We start from the raw sequence: 16,629 nt of genomic DNA, 5'->3' as shown, positions 1-16,629 counted from the left end.
ACACGCCAGCAGAGTTGCAGGAAATGATATTATGAGTGAAGGAACTGATGTCTGATTGTCTGAATACTCGTGTTGCAGCATTTTGACCATATTCCCAGATTTCAGCGCATGGAATTTTCATAAAGACAACAGCTAGATGGTGGATATGATTGTCACCCACTAGTGTGTCCTGTATTTCAGTGATTTTACAATATATATAAAATAGTCAAAATGTGGCTTTCTATACAACCTTATCAACACGTTAATGGATGTAAGTTCTTTTACATTTACAATTCAAATCTATTCTTCTTTTTGGATTAAAAGCATCTCTAACTTAAGATTCAGAAACAATGAAGGATTTTTCTGCTGTCCTCAGATACATGTCATTTTCTGATATCAAGTTAAAAATCTTGTAATTAACAAGTTTTAGTTTAATATTTTGACACAAGCTGTCAAAATGGGATTGATCTGGATCCTCGGACATGCGTGTATCTGTATCTGGACGATAAAGTAACAGCATAAAGATATACAGCGTCGCAGAATTTTTTTTAAAACTGTCACAAAAAGGAGTTTTGTACTTTTCATGTTGGCCTCACACATGAGGCTTCTCTCCATGCACTCCAGCATCCCCCCACAGTCCAAATATAAGCATGTGAAGTTAATGGTGATTAGTTAGAGAAACATCATGGTTTGCTGTGAAACAGACCCTCTGATAATATCTACCACATGGAACAAATGTCCTTTTTCTTGTTTATCAGGTACAAAATGCAAAAGTGTGTTGCAGGCAAAAAATATGCCACTCTTTCTGAAATGCGTTTATTTTGAAAGTCGTGCTGGGTGTCATGAAAAATAGAGGAAATTCATGTCCATCAGCATGCATACAGGGACTACCATTTCATGCATGTTTCATATCTTATCATGACAACATGTTGGATATTAGAATCACGTACCTACGTGTGTGTAGTTCTTGTGCCTTTGTGTGAGTGTTATGCCTGTGGATTGACACAGTCCATGTCTTTCCCTGATGCTACCACCCCCCACCCAACACGCACTGTCCACTCTGCTGCACCACATCCAAGTGTATCAGTGTTTTTTGCATTTGAGCATGCTTGCTCTGGATTCTGACATTCTCTTTGTCATTGCTTTGCATGGTTTGTTGTTCACCCATCTTACAGTATCCTATTATTATCGTCTAAAATACTAGATGGGGGAATTCCTAGGCTTCCCACAAGGAATGCTGCTGCCATATTTGTCTGGAATGCTCAACATTTTTTAGACATCCCAAATGAGCATTTCTTTTTATGAAGCAAGGATAGCAGGCCAAGTATTGTATTGTTGTGAGGATTATTACTGTATTCTAAGCAGGTATAGCTTCTGGATATGCAAACATCTCCCAGGCTGATTGTCTTAAACGAGCATGGACGAGTGTTGTATTGATTTCAGGGAGTTTTCAAATGCCATTGAATAATTTGGGGAATCCACATCTGTGATGAAGATCTTACATTTTATAGGTTTATCTAAAAGAGACAACCACTCACTATGTGGTACAACATTGCTTTTAAGCCTTTCAAAAAGGCTGTAATTGTTATAATTGTTTGAATATAGACAAAGAGGAGATATTTTTTTCATTGTTATTACAGCTGTCTGAAAATGACACCAATTTCATTCTTATTTTGTCACCAAGTTACTGTAGTTTTTGAACAATGGGACCACACACACTGCATTACCCCTTACCCCCTTGTCTGGTATCATTAGATAACAACCTTTCCCAGGTAGATCTATCACAGTCCACCTGCATGTCTCTCCAAGCTGAATGAATGAAACAACAGTTCTTCAATAGAGAGAAAGCATTGTATGTCTGTAACTTGGGCCTTTTGTGATAGCTACATAATGGTTAATACATCCATTGTGGGCCAAGCCTTTGCTTGTCTAAGCCTGTCCCATGCAAGGTGGCAATTAGGCTGTGCGTGACTTCCCTGTCAGGGGGTCAGGAAAGGGTAGGAGAATGCAGCCTTTGTCTACCAATTAAACCGGAGGAGAGGAGGAGCGTTCTTGCTGGCTTTGCCCATTGTCAGGTCAGGATGTAGGAGGGGCTGCCGTGGCGATGTCTGGTATTACCAGGATGGGGAAGCAGGAACCTGATCCAGGAGTTTGCCTGGGTTGCCCCTCCCATTCTACCTTGATACCCTCCGTTTTGTAGCTTTAAGCAGCAGTGATACAAACAGAGGACTCTCTGTGCTTTAGGTGCAGGGAGACTCTCACTCAGTGTTACTACTGGTGGGAAGATTGTTGAGAAAAGGAATAAAACCTTGGAGTTGTGAAAAAGAACACATTTTTTGTGTTTTTACATGTAAGAAACAGGCAGAGTAAGGTATCAGTTCCCAGATTATTGATATCAAATTACTCTTGTATTTGAGAGAATAATGCAAATTACAGCGAATTAACTGGTATACAATTTTGTACACCTTTTCAGGAGTAACTCAGCTTCATTTATGTAGCATTTTCTCAAACACAGGTGCAACCCAAAGGGCTTTTAGTACTTTTAGAAGAATATTTTGAACATTTAGCACAAATAGCATTATATTAGTTTCATCTGGATGTGAAAAATGTACGGACATGTTTTTCATTATCAATTTGGGACACAATACTCCATATTTTTTGTCATATTACTCTGATTATATCTGTATTATATGTCAGTTAAAAGAGTCAAAGTCAAAAATCACTCCAAGACTCCTCACAGTTGTATTGGAAGCCAATGATATGGCATCCAAAGTAACAAAATGGTTAGTAAATCTCTGTCATTCTAAGGACAAAAACAAAAACCTCAGTTCTTGCTGGATGTAGAAGAAGAGGAGGAATACCATAATACCATAACAAATCATTTTTGTTATAATCAATTGATTATGATTATTACTGTTACTAAATAGTGGGGAAGGGGTGGGATTGAGTAAGATTGTGCTTCTCCCTACTCCCTTTTGAGCATGTTATTTGTTAAGATTATTATTTTCCTCATGTTTTCTTTTTTTGCATGATCAAAATAAATAATAAGAATTGTGAACACAAGATTTAAAAAATAGATAGATAGATAGATAGATAGATAGATAGATAGATAGATAGATAGATAGATAGATAGATAGATAGATAGATAGATAGATAGATAGATAGATAAAGTGGGTCTTTAGCTTTGCTTTATGACCCAGGCCAATAATAGGCAGCTGGCTATTCCACAAGGTTGATGCACAGTATGAAAATATTCATAAAATAATATGGGGACCTCCAGAAGACCAATCCCCTGAGAGCACAGTGACTGGATTGGTACAAATGGCCTCACAAGGTTAGTTAAATCACTGCCAGTCAAAATGCAAGTTGTTTGTAACTTTAACTAACCCAGTTCTGGTTCAGTGATGTGCTGTAAATCCAGACTGAAACTCTCCAAACAAGCCACAATCCTTTGCAATAAGGTAAAATATCAGTATTAAGTTTTTTACTGCTACCTGTGGTACAGGTATGTCGCCAGTTAGTGGAGACAGACTGATCTGATCAAGTACAGAGGTGTTTATTAGGGGTAGAACTTTCTTAAATAGTCTAGTTGAAATGGGGTTCAATCGACATATAAATGCTTTAGGAGCCCTGACTGCTTATATTATCTCATTAAGGTCAATGGGAGAACAGTTTCTAAGGCCATAGCACCAGGCAGGTGAGTTGTGCTGACTCTTAAATGGGAAAGGCACGTTTTTTTTTCTCTAATAGATACGCTTTGTTTTAAGTTAATGAAGAAATACAATAATCAGGAGCACTTTGGCCCTTTGTTAGCTACTCGGTTGAAAAGAAACTTATTCTTATTCTCCAAGAGTTATTCTTATTTCCCTCTTTTAGTAGTGAATAGCATGCTGTTGAGGTTCTGAGTAAGGCTTTTTATATGCTGAAAAAAATCTTTCCAAGCTAGAACGCATTCTAAAACTTAATAGAAAGTTACGTCCTTTCAAGTTTTCTGGCTTTGTGGTTTAAGATGTGTCATTGTGGATCGTACAAAGGAGTCTACCCCTCTGACATAGTATTATCAAGAGTCAAATGTGGTGAGGTTGCTGCACAGTCAGCCTGACAGGCCAATTGAGTGGGAGTAAAGTTTGGAAAGCTGCCTTTAGGAGTGTTCATGCATGGTGATGGAAGAAATGAAGATAATACTTATATACTATTGGTGTGGCTGAGTAGTGTACCAAAAGGCTTTTTAAATGTTATGGTCATTTATCAGGCTGTGTTTGGGGGTTTGGAGCAGTGCATTAATGTAGGATTGTAGGACGCACCCACAAATAATTTGGCTTTACAAAGTGCAAAGATGCTATAAGGCCAGTGTGTCATGACAGTATTTGACCAGTAACAGACAAACACAGAGAATTTTTTGGAAAATCTTTTGCTTTCGCAGCTGCCTTTTGTAGGAGTTGGACTTTTGATTTGCTACTTTCTCCTTTGAGCATCTGCAACCCTTGCAGAGGGAGCAAGTGTTTGGGTGGTGTGTTGGCTTAATTGCCTTAGCTGACTGTGCCTAACTGTGTCAGCTTTCTGCTAGAGCTTATTTTTGTAGTCTGCTAGATTTTAAATGTTGTTACTTTTTTTTTGCTAAATAAACACCCTGATTTTTTTCTGAAGTCAGAAATCAATTCTAGTTTATATACCTACAAGCCAGGCTATAATAGCATCACTCAGCACACAAGAAAATGGGCTTAAAGATATCCTTTAATGCATTGTCTCAGTTAGCTACTAAATGTCCAGAGATTTGTCAGAAATCAATTGTTGTTTTTAGTGGGAAGTGCTCCTCTGTCCTTTCACATAGTCATTAACTCTATTTATCCTCAAGTGCACTGGATGTGTTCCATCCCACTTAGCTCTTACACAAGCATAAATGCAACCCTTGGAACTGTTTTTCCAGTCCTTTCACCACTTCCTCCTTTGCCACCATCACCCACTCATGACCACAATGACATCTCTCAGCCACCACTTAGCCTCTGATAGATGGTTTCTATTTAGGAGACGGCATTTGACCACGAACCACAGAGCACAACAAGACTGTTGACAGGTCTAAATAAAAGAGTTCAGCTGTGGAGGAAACAAAGCGCGATTTGGGGGCCTTGACCACAAAATAGCTTTCTGAATACACTCTTTTGATTGCTTTCTTTGGTAGAAATATCAAAGTTCTGAGTTTTGTGTAGTTAGGTTTTACTCTGTTGTGTGTAGTTTATTCTGGGATGCTGAAGAAAGGCAGCCCTGAAAGCTAAAAACAACAGCCCTCTAAAACTGAGCTTTTTCCTGCTCTGGCTTGATCAAAGTGATGAATGAACTGCTGGAGCTAGTAACTCTTTACCCTAAACAGAGGCAGGTTATAACAACTTCTCTAAGCTTCAAGGGTAATTAACATATTCTTTTTGGAGGTAAAAAGGAATGACTAAATCAAATGCTTTGTGGTCCTCCATCATTAACAAGACTCACCTCAAACTAATCACAGTGGGGAAATGGTAACAAGTCTTTCAAGTATTTCTGGACTCTTGCATTTAAGTCTTCAGAGATGGTCAAAAAATAAACCTGCATCTGTCTTTGTGGCTTTGACTTCATGCGTGCTTGTGTCTAACATTTTTTGTGGTGTGTATAGATGAAGGAGGCAAAAAAAAGGAGTGGGGATTAATGGAGATGGTTTTGCAGATACAAGACTGGCTGGTTTATATTTAGAGTACCTTAAAGGATAATTCTGCTTAATTTTAACCAGAGGCCTCGTTAATAAAATAATCAAAGACTCATTTTGATCTTAAGTATGGCTTAAGCAGAAAAACACATCTATGTAGTTGTTTTCTGAAACCTGACTTTGACATGAAAGCGATCAACTTGTTTTCATACCAACAGCTTTACATGTTGCCAGTTTGTCAGAACCACTTTGCAGCACAAATCAATACAGAAAAAACTTTAGGGTCTGTTTTCAACACAGTGGAAAACTATAGTTAATCTTTGTATCTCCATCATTTTCCATGCACCAGATTCACATTGGGGAGGGATCTATTTAAAGAGAAACAACACCATTGTCAAAACACAGCTTGGCAGATGCCCTAAAATAACCAAATGCTGAATGAAAAGGAAACGTAAAGCAGAATAATAATAATGATTTAAATGAAAAAATAACCATCAATAACTCATTTCAAACTTGTGTTTCATGTCTGTTAGGATTTCCCACCAACTCCCCTCAAATCTCCTCGCTGAGATTGGAGGATTAGCTTTATTTGATTACTAACATTGTACCACTGACACCAAACTCACCTTATTCTTATCTAAAAAAAACAGACTTTGAAAAAATAGCAGTATTTATTACCCTACGATGAGACAAAGTTGAAATTATCTCAAAAGCAAAGTCCAGACGTAATCAAATAGCGAGGCATGTGTTGTTATTTAAAGTTAATAGAGGATTTATAGTTCCTGGGTGTTATATGCTCATCACTTTTGAGCATAGAACATAAGAACACCATCTAAAATTATCTTAAAACTAGGTCCAAGGATGTCTTCAAGTATGAGTATAAGAACATGAGACACCTAGTGTATTTTCTTCATTTAATGTCGTTCTATCTGTTTGCATCAGTGTAGACTAAAGAAATGGATGCTAGAACAATTGAAATCAAGTTTGTTTTTGTTTTTAAAGCAGCAGGGAGTTCAAGCTAGTCGCCTTAAAATACATCATCACATGATTTGTATCCATTCTTATTTTCTAAATTTCTGCATCAGACTTAAGGTGCAACGTTTGCATGAGTGCTACATGCCCTCTGAATTGTTGAACAATAGCCTGTTGTGAGGCTGTGGTGATGGTTAGGGAGGTAGATCAATTTGGTATGGCAAAAAACTGGTGATATTAAAACTGGTTTGAAGTGGTTTGCATGTGAAAGAGAAGAATAGCATAAGAATAGCTGTAAGTGTGTGTGTTTGTGCATTTTCCTTATCTTTGGGTGAAGATAACAGGATTGTTTTGGATGAGACATGTTGAGATGAGCAAAGATAACAGACGTCTAAAATGCTTGCACAATCCAATTAACTTCTCTTGGTCCAAGCTGTACAGACGCTCCAGTCGCTCCACGAATTGGCTGAAAGAAGCTTGAGTGTGCGTGTACTTGCACGTGTGTGTTGAGACGGTGGAAAATTAAGCTTCCCAGGATTTAACATAATATTCTCTAATTGGCATTCACTGTTCGGCAGCTACTTAGCGTTAATCAAATAGATTCTTTATGGTTTATACCTCAGGCCAATTTAGAGGATGGACCTGCTTGCGGAGCTTCTCAGTTTGGGTTCTCCTATAAAAGCTGATCATTTATATCAGGGGTACACAAATAGAAATGATGAGGGGCCACACATTTTTTTTCAATGCCTCAAGGGGCTATTTATTGGGACCGTGTATGATAACGTATCATAACAATATAACATAACGTATGTATAACATTTATAACATATTTTATAACATAACATTTCCTTTTTATTCAAAACAAAAATATTACCTAAAATAAAAATATAATTTGCATTTGGGCATAAATTAAAATTAATAACTAAATAAAACCAAGCATAACCCTGTTCAAGATCCAAAACAAATAGTCTTCAGGCAGCCCATTTCTTGTGCTTTGTTTAACAAACTATGCATCGCTGTGTTAAGAATTTCACTTTTCTCAGCTTAATGTGTGGAGGATTCGGTTGGATGTTTGATATGATGCTTTAAGAGCATTTAATTTTGTTGTTCTGATCTCGGAGCTTTACGGAAATGTCTCTTCAAAATGCTTGTGTTTTTTTTCATAGTGTCGTTTCACAATGCGCATTTTTATTGCCGTGACAGTTTCTTGACATATTAAGCACAGAGGGCGAGTGCTGGACGGTGGTAGAAAGAACGCAAACCTTTCTGTCCATTCTGGCTGGAACTGGCGGTTTTCGCTGTCCAGTTTTCTTTTTGGGGAAAATTTCGAGCATGCCATTGTTGCTCCGGTCGGTAAACGTGTTGCTGCTGCTGAGCGAGTGACTACTATCTCGAGTTTACGAGGGCTCGACTACTACTAGATTCTATCTGTTTATCGTTACCATGGAGGCAATCCCCAGCCTCGTCTTGAGATCGCGGTGCGCGATTTCAAAATAAGAGCAGACAGCGCGACTGAAAAAAAAAAAATTTCAAAACAGCTCGTGGGCCAGAAATAGATGCCCAATGGGCCTAAAAAGGCCCGCGGGCCGCCATTTGAGTATGGCTGATTTATATGGTTTTAGACTGTATTGGAGTCTTCTAGTTTGCAGACAGGGAGTGTGTTTGAGTTTTATCTAAAGAAGAGAACGTGGCTTCTTGGCAACATATCTATGTTGTTCTTGTTTACTTATATAACCTCCGCTTTGTTTTTTATGTCTGAGAGAAGACATGTCCAACAAACAGAATACCTTTTCTCTGAGCATAGGAAATACCCTTAAGAGCAGCTTTCCTTTTCTAAAAATCCTCCTCAGTCGGTGTAAAGATACTGCTTTTTTGCTACCCCTGCAGATTCTGCATCTTACTGACACGCTAAGGAGAGATTTTTTTTCTCCCTCCTCCCATCAGCCGCAGTTTACATGTCATGCTGAATACCCGGGCTTGTTACTCAGTCCCTGTGAGATGAAGACCTTAAATCGGCATTGATCCTCGCAGGCCGTGAGCTATCGAGCTTGCTTCCATTATGAAAGTAATGTCGGCCTTCGCAGAGTGCGCTGATTGTTTGTTGCCTCGGTATAGGTCCAGAAGTGTCAAGGTGGGTGCCATCTCTTACTCTTTCTCACGCTGTTAAAGTTACTTTTGAAGCTTAAGTCCCCTCTTGTTCTCTTCACCCCCTCCCATCACAAATTCAGGAGCTGTGAGGGATAGAAACAACTGGTGGAGGCTTTCTGGAGGAATTTCTCGCGGAAACAGACTGCAGAGAGCAGACCCCCTCAGAGTGTGCTTCCATCTTGGCAGCAATGAGAGAGTTGTGAGAATTTTTTTAAGAGTGGTTGGGTGTGACATTGTAGTAGAGCACTGACATTCCTAGTGAATCTTTACATAAATCATTTCATGGTTTATTGCATTTTACAGATGCAGTTTGGTATAGCTGTCAACGTCTTGGATGCTTTTTTGGAACAGGTGGTTTCAGGAGCTGCTGCATCATCTACAATATGCATACTTATGAAGACAAGCTACTAAAAAAAGCTGCTGGAGAGATGTACACTGTAAGCATGCAATGTCACATTTTGAAGTGTATTGTTCTAAACATCCTCAAGCTTGTGCTTCCTGACATCTAATCACTTTTGACCTAAGAATATCTTTGACGTTTGTGTATGCTCTGCATAATTCACAGTTCGTGTTCTGCGCTCAGCCTGTCATGAATCGCGCTCTCTGTGAAGGATTGCCTCAGATTTGTGCTATTGAAAAACAGTTAATCCACTGTGGATGGATATGTAAATATGAGGAAATGTGGTTATGTGCTGCTGGAACCCACCTGATTGTTGAGGATAAACCCATGCATTTTTGTTGTGGGTGATGTTGTGGGAGAGAGACAAAACGAAAGGTAACTGTAAACATTAAGACCTGTCTCATCCTTTTAGTATATAATCCCCTTAGTCAAGACACACAACATACATGAAAACAGAAAAATGTATTCCAGTATATGAACCTCTGGTGAATGCACATCACTGCCGTGCAGCAACACCAAAACCTACGTTTTTGTCTATGTCTCTGCGTTGCTTTTCTGATCTCGCGCCATGCCTATAAAAGACATCTGCGGAAATGAATTCCCTTGAATCTATTCTGAGTCTGTTATCAATGGTGCACAGATGTTAGTCAGGTTCAAATGTTTTTTGTAATTATATTCCTTTAGAAGAGACTCAAAATTATAGAAATGACAAGAACTGAGAGGAAAGAACTGGGAAGCGAGGCAATCGGGGGCATTCCTAGACAGTGAGTTGCAGCAGGCAAGTGATGTATAGACAAATCAATTGCCTGCAATGTTCTATATAAACGTCCTTCACTTAGCCCTGTTTTATCTTATGGAGATATTAAGATTACTGGAAATGTTAATTTAGCATAACCTCGGATTTTTCGCAACATGCTTTCATTTATAAAACTCAAAGCCTGCGTTTAGAAATGATGGCAAAATGTGACCTATCAGTAAGATATTAACATTCTTTTGCATCCCACAGCAATGATGACTCATAAAAACCTTCAAACAGCATGATATACCTCTCAGGCTCATCTCTTGCCTCGCACTTTTTTCGATACTTGTCTTGCTGCATGCACATTGCAGATATTAAAGAACATCACGCGCAGTGCCAGGCATGTGTGTTGTGCATAAGGGCTCAGAACATCAGCTCACATTTTTGGTTGAACTAAATTGCTCTTGCGTTCTATTATATCTTGTTATTATGTTTATTAATCATTTTTAAATCTTTGTATTGAGGTGCTGTTGATCAGCACTGAGGCACGTGCTCCAGTGAAAGTTGTGTACCGACACCAATTGTGAGACTGCAGGTGCACAGTAAGGTCATCCTTGTTTGTTTTGGTAGAACAACACAGCAACTGGCGTTCTGATGGGTCTAGTCTTTGTAGGTTTCCACTTGTCCTCTGTTTTGACAACCCAGAGGAGGATTAAAAAGAAAAAAAGCAAGCTTGGCCTTTTCACTCACAAATCCATAATCCAGGACAAGAATGGCTGAAAGGAAAAGCAGGTTTATTGATACAGACACCAACTAATCTTGGATGTTTGAATTTTCTGATGCAGTGATGGTTGTTAAGTTAAGTTTTGAGTTACATTTAGGTAACAGCAGGCTACTTAATACATTTTAAATATTCGTCATGCAAAATCAAATAACATTGTCAAAAGACAATGCTATTTGAGCATCTGTCACTGGGAAATGAAATCACTCTGATGCTGAACTGCTGTAATATCACAGAAACTGCACTAAGGCCTCTTGTGAATATCCTGCATGAATGAAATGCAGTTGGAAAGCGGTTTAGTCATCAGACATGTATTCTCTTGATATCACAAAGCTGCTATTTGGTAGCACTTCTAACAGTAATCCAGCAGTGAATGCACTTACCAAGAAACAAGGGCAACCTACAATTTTTGCTGTAGAAGAGCTCCTGTGTGTTAGCCAAAACATGGCATTGTGAAAATGAAAATACCACAGTGATGCTAATAAGATTTCCTGTTTTTCCATACATGTATGCACTCGTAAGGAGCTCCTTAAGATGATTGTTGGGAAGGGATCCCAAAACGGCCAGATATAATTCTGTCGCTTTGCATGGGTTCTTCACAGTGATTTCAGGTATTTAACATAATGCACTGTAGAGCAGTAAGCCATGGGGAATATTGCTGGATATGTCATTCCACTCACTTAAGATCAGTAACAAGACAAAAAAAACGAAAGAAATCACAGCCTTGTGAGAAATAGCTCAAAGACAGAAGAAAACTGATACTGAAATTGCTGCAGCATGGTCCACATGAAGGGGTTAAAGGGGGATAAACCATAAAATTGAAGCAGACCATAAGATGATGTGGAAATTGTGACAAAAATGTTTTGTTTCTGTTGGTTTAATAATGCACTGGAATATGTGAGATGTTACAGTTTTTCAGTGGGGGGGGGGGGGGGGGGGGGGTAGTTATTTGAACTATTTCTAATTTAGTATTTTTTTAAAAACATATAAGTAAAAAATATTGCGCAGTGTTTTTATTTAGCTTAGCACTTTAGGAACCTTTAGGAACATATTCCTAAAACAGGTCTTTGTTTTATGTTTAAAAGCCAGAGGCGAAGTTGTTGTGCTTATGTGATATTTTACCTTGTACAGTGAGAGAAAACTGTATCACCTCTTTAATAGATAAACACAACTCACAAATGAGTTCCCTGACGAAGGTGAAAGAAGAAAAACTGAAGGGAATTGTGCAAAAGCTATTTTTATTTATGGAGGACCACACTGTTAAGGTGATTTATTCGCCTTTTATTGTATGTGTCCCGATCCTCCTCAGTCCATTAAAATGTTTTCAATCACTGGCTGTCGAATTTAGCAAAGAGCTTTCATTTTCATATATTTTCATATTATGGTTGAGCTCCAGCTTTCAAACCTTTCAGCTGTAATACAGTATTTTGGATGTTTTATGTCCTTGTTAAAGAGCATAGTTAGAGAGCAGCAGGGCTTTGCAGACCTAAAAGCCATGGACTGATCCCTGACACATCCACACAGAGATTTGCAGCCATCTGGCCAGATGAGACAGCTGGATAGGCACATTTTCTCTCTCAGCCTCTTGGTCATGACTCAACCTCGGGCCCTCACTCACACACACGCAGAGAAACTACTTAAACTTGTTTCGAGGGGTTCTGTCATCCATTTCAAGGACTGCCAGGAGGCTCTGGTAGTCAAAGATAGTGACCTAGCCCACAGCTGTGCTGCTCGCCTCGAAGCTGTACATTTAGATTCCAAAATTCAAGGCCTCAGATTTGGCTTGAAGCTTTCATTCTGGACAGAAGGTCAGACGACCAGAAGAAAAATCAGGGAACTCAGCTTGTTGGGAAAAGAGAAATTGAAGGAGAAGGTGGGAAGGCAGAGGACATAATACAATATATTGCAAAATAGGTCGAATGTGATCACACTAATATCCGACACCTTCCTAGCTTGCTACCACCTTCATATGACATTTGGTTCAATGTAGATTTTGACGCTGAGTGACGAAATTTCAGTGCGTCGTCAACCTCTAAGGGTTACATGAATTTCATTTAGAACACTGAAGACTGTATGACACAGACATTGTGTTTGGGTCTAGTTGTGTTCAGTTTTCAAAACCCAGCATCGCCGCAAACATCTCATAGCAACACCATCTTGATGTACAATCCTGGCATAAAGTTATTAAGTATTGGAGACCAAAACCAAAGGTATCCTCAACGTTATAATGTTAACATCAAGTCAGTGGTTTATTCTAACACCTTTAGATGTTGATGTTTTGTTGGTTTTAAGTCCTGATGTTAATTCAACATTTGTCCAACTGAGTGTTAACCAACTCTTTGCCTTTTATTAAATCAAAGTTCTAACATGATATGACAACCTTACAACCACAACAAACAACTATTCACTGTGTGAAGATGTAGCAGGGGTATTGATGTTCTTACCATTATTCAGCCTCTTTTTCTCTATGTGCTCATATTTCTTACTCCTAAGCTCGCTGTATGTAGCGGTGGGACAGTGCACATGTTTGTTTTCTTTGTGCGTATGTTCATGCTTGCGTGTCTCTTTCAGATGGCACAAATTTCTACCTTTTCCTCCACTGAATAATGCACTTTCCTCAATTAAAAGTTTTTATAAAGAGAAGGATCCAATTTGAGTCAATATATGTAGGTTTTACCAAGATATTGGGGTTTATGAGCTACCTTTAAGGCTCAAAGTTAGGTTTCACATTTAATTTTGGCTCAGGTTGTTTTTGGAGTTATGGTCGTCTACTCTTGTTCAATACAATGCACCTTTTCAATATTGTAGTTAGAATCTTTTAAGCTCGTAAGCATTTACTTTTAAAGGGAATTTTTATAAACTTTATTTTAACACCTCTACATATTATATTGTGGGCATTCAAACATAAAGGAGAATTAAAACACTCTGTCTTGTGCTTCTAACAGGTACAAGTGTTTGATTGTACATATGATTGTAAAGAATATAATTGATGACAATTACTGTATTATTTGTGCTTGTCTTTGATATAGTAATGATTAACAGTAACTCTTTTGTTGTGACCAAACAGGTCATTACAAGGCCATATAGCAGTTCTAATAATGTAAAATCACTGCTGTAATAATGTTGTTACTGAAAGTAAATATACAAAAAAGTAGAATTATAACATTTCATTAAGTGTCTCAGTACTGCTAAAATATTCCTAAAATATATCTAATTCTGTTTATTCATTAAATAAAATCACAAGTTTAGGTACTGTTTCTTCCAACACTTTTTGTTACAGCAAATAAGTTGAAAGTCCAGAGTCAAAAGTGGCTCGTGGAGTTTTTTGACCATTAGCAGCTCTGTAGAGCTGCGTGTGTATGAGCAGCCGCCTTCATTATCTGTGTGTGTCAACGTTTCTATCAGCTCACACACGGAGGCACATTGATGTCACAAGAACAGGAGTCACATGATCAAGGGACATATCCCTGCCTGGATAACACTGAATGTGAAATGCATTACTCTCACGATGGCACTAAATGTTTCATATAATGTTCTGCAGTTTAAATAATTTATATAATCGAATGGATATCATTAATAAAACAGAATGGCTGCCAAGTGGCACGCAGTTCTGACAAATCTCAATCAATAGATGTTTTCGCCTTTAAATGAGCATATATACCTCATGCCAAAGAAAGATAATCACTGACAGTCTTCGTTCAGTCTTCACATTAATTCCACTCTATCTCCCACCTCATGAGTATCTAATAACTTTGAAATTGAAGCACGAACTTAAGATTTCATCCATCTTCTTCGTGTCAAGTCTTTTCATTGCGTTCTTATGGTGATATCGCCCATACTGCTTCCCACACATGCAGATTACTTGCCTTTCCCTCCTGGCAGTGTCTCACCCTGTGTGTTGAAAATAGCTGAAGCTGGATCACAACTTGTGCAACACTGATTTTAAATTCAATCTAGACAGCTACCTTGGGGCTCTGGGCCGCCTCGTAGATCTCTCTTTGGTACTGCTGTTGGAGGAAAATAAAGAGAATAAACAGATACAGGGTGAGGAACGCAGTAAAAATGCAAATAAAGCCACACATTAAGCTGCTATTTGCAGATGTAAACACAAGTGTGCACGCATACAGCCATGTCAGTCTTCACTCTGATACTCCTGTACGTGGTACACAAGTACACCCTGACACAAATCACCAGACTGAGGAGCTTTTTTTCAGTCCTTCATTCCAGTCCTCCAATCTTCCACCTGTCCATCAGCTTGAAAGGTGTTGTGAGTGCTGCACGACGTATCATTTACCTTGGGTATAAACCCTAGAAAGACTCCTGGACTATTATCGCACTAAATTAGGCACACTCTAATGTTTCTTCTTTTGAAAATACAATAAATTTCAAGATGAAGGAAAACCGCTTGTAACTTGTTTCTGCGATGTCAAGCTGTTCTCCATGTTTTGGGAAAATAAATTGTAGCAGTCGAAAGGGGAAAAGAACAGCGATGACATGCAACTGCTGACAAAAGAAGGATATGTGAGAGGAAACGGAGGGAGCAGAGAAGAAGGTTATTCTTCATAATTGATGTTAAGTAGGGCCAGACTGCGAGACGGTTTGATTTGACTGCAAGTCAGGTTAATTGATGCAGGTTAGATGACAGGAAACAGGGTCCAACATTCTTAAATCTTCCTTTAATTATTCTTTTCTGCAGTGTTCTCCTTTTGTATATATAAGAGCACGATTTCCTGCCACTGGGCAACAAGCAACAGATTTGTTTGTCATGTTTTTACTACAGTGGTGTGATTTCATGACTTTAATAATGCGATGAGAGTAAATTTTAACGCTGGCCAAGTCCTCATTGAAAAGGATGGGTGGAATACATGACTGTGTGACTAAGTTCAACTGAAATAATGATTTAACTCTATTGTATTAATATATTAATGTCACATACTGACACTGTATTGCAGTAAGTTACTAACCTGTATGGATTACATTCATCCAAGCCTTGTGCTGTGCATGCTAATACAATAATGTCTTCTCAGCTGCCCACCCCCATGCAGAGCAGGACAAAAGGCCAGACAGATGTCAGTGGGGGGCTGAAAACTTCTGTGAATTATCAATAGATAACAGATCTTCCATGTGCCCTCTCCATGTCTGACTCCGCTGCTGTCTCACTATTATGGATTAGTGTCAAAATGTCTTTGCAGCTCTAACTCAGTGAGTGTATATATCACAGTTGCTTTCAAATTATTTAACACCTTTAACATCTAGAAAAAACACTGTGAAAATGTGTCAATTACAGCCCACTTTGAACAGTTAAAGAAAGTTCAATTATATATATTTGAGTGATTGTATGTCAATATAATGTTGTTCTTACTCAAAGTAGGAAATTTTCCGCAAAATGGTCATTATGCAAACTAGTTCAGTCTTCTAGAGTCATTATTTGATAACAATGGCCCAGACTAAATGTCCATGGTCAATAGTCTGTGTTTGATCATTTTACACATCATATGTAGAAGCCCTCTGCTTAAAATAGTGATTATGCTGGCCACACTGGCCACTGCACGGTAGATATGGTACTGCACCTTAACTGTTTGTACCAGTGCTTCAGATGGACTGGTGTCTGCAGTTTTTTTTTCCCAAACAAGTTACATCAGTATAAAGGAATAGCTTTTTTTGTTGTTTTCGTAACATTTAAAATAGTTATACCTTCTTGGGTTTGATGGGTCACACGGATGCCTGTAAAGATGGACCTGCTCATGTGCAGGAGTAAGAACAGCAAGCATAAACTTGGGACTCAAATACTGAGATGACCACACACCAGTTCCTTAAACAAACTTTGGTTGAGCTGGATATATAATAGATGTCTTTAATTCAACTATTCTTGTATTTGTATTTTAAACATTGCCGGTCATAACTTCAAGTTCACCCGTTCTTATAGAAGCAAGAAA

General features: G+C 38.5%; 2 protein-coding genes across 3 annotated transcripts in view; both read left to right on the top strand.

Moving 5' to 3' along the window:
• rps2 (ribosomal protein S2) overlaps positions 1-16,629 on the top strand; it is a 371,318-nt gene that overhangs the window by 206,521 nt on the left and 148,168 nt on the right. The window lies entirely within an intron of this gene.
• Positions 1-16,629, top strand: part of fam20ca (FAM20C golgi associated secretory pathway kinase a) — a 42,009-nt gene that overhangs the window by 13,893 nt on the left and 11,487 nt on the right. The window lies entirely within an intron of this gene.

The sequence above is a fragment of the Odontesthes bonariensis genome, chromosome 21 (genome assembly GCF_027942865.1).
Source record: "Odontesthes bonariensis isolate fOdoBon6 chromosome 21, fOdoBon6.hap1, whole genome shotgun sequence".
Taxonomy (NCBI): Eukaryota; Metazoa; Chordata; class Actinopteri; order Atheriniformes; family Atherinopsidae; genus Odontesthes; species Odontesthes bonariensis.
Note: the sequence above shows the minus strand (reverse complement) of the source record. Positions and strands in the feature narration are given on the sequence as shown.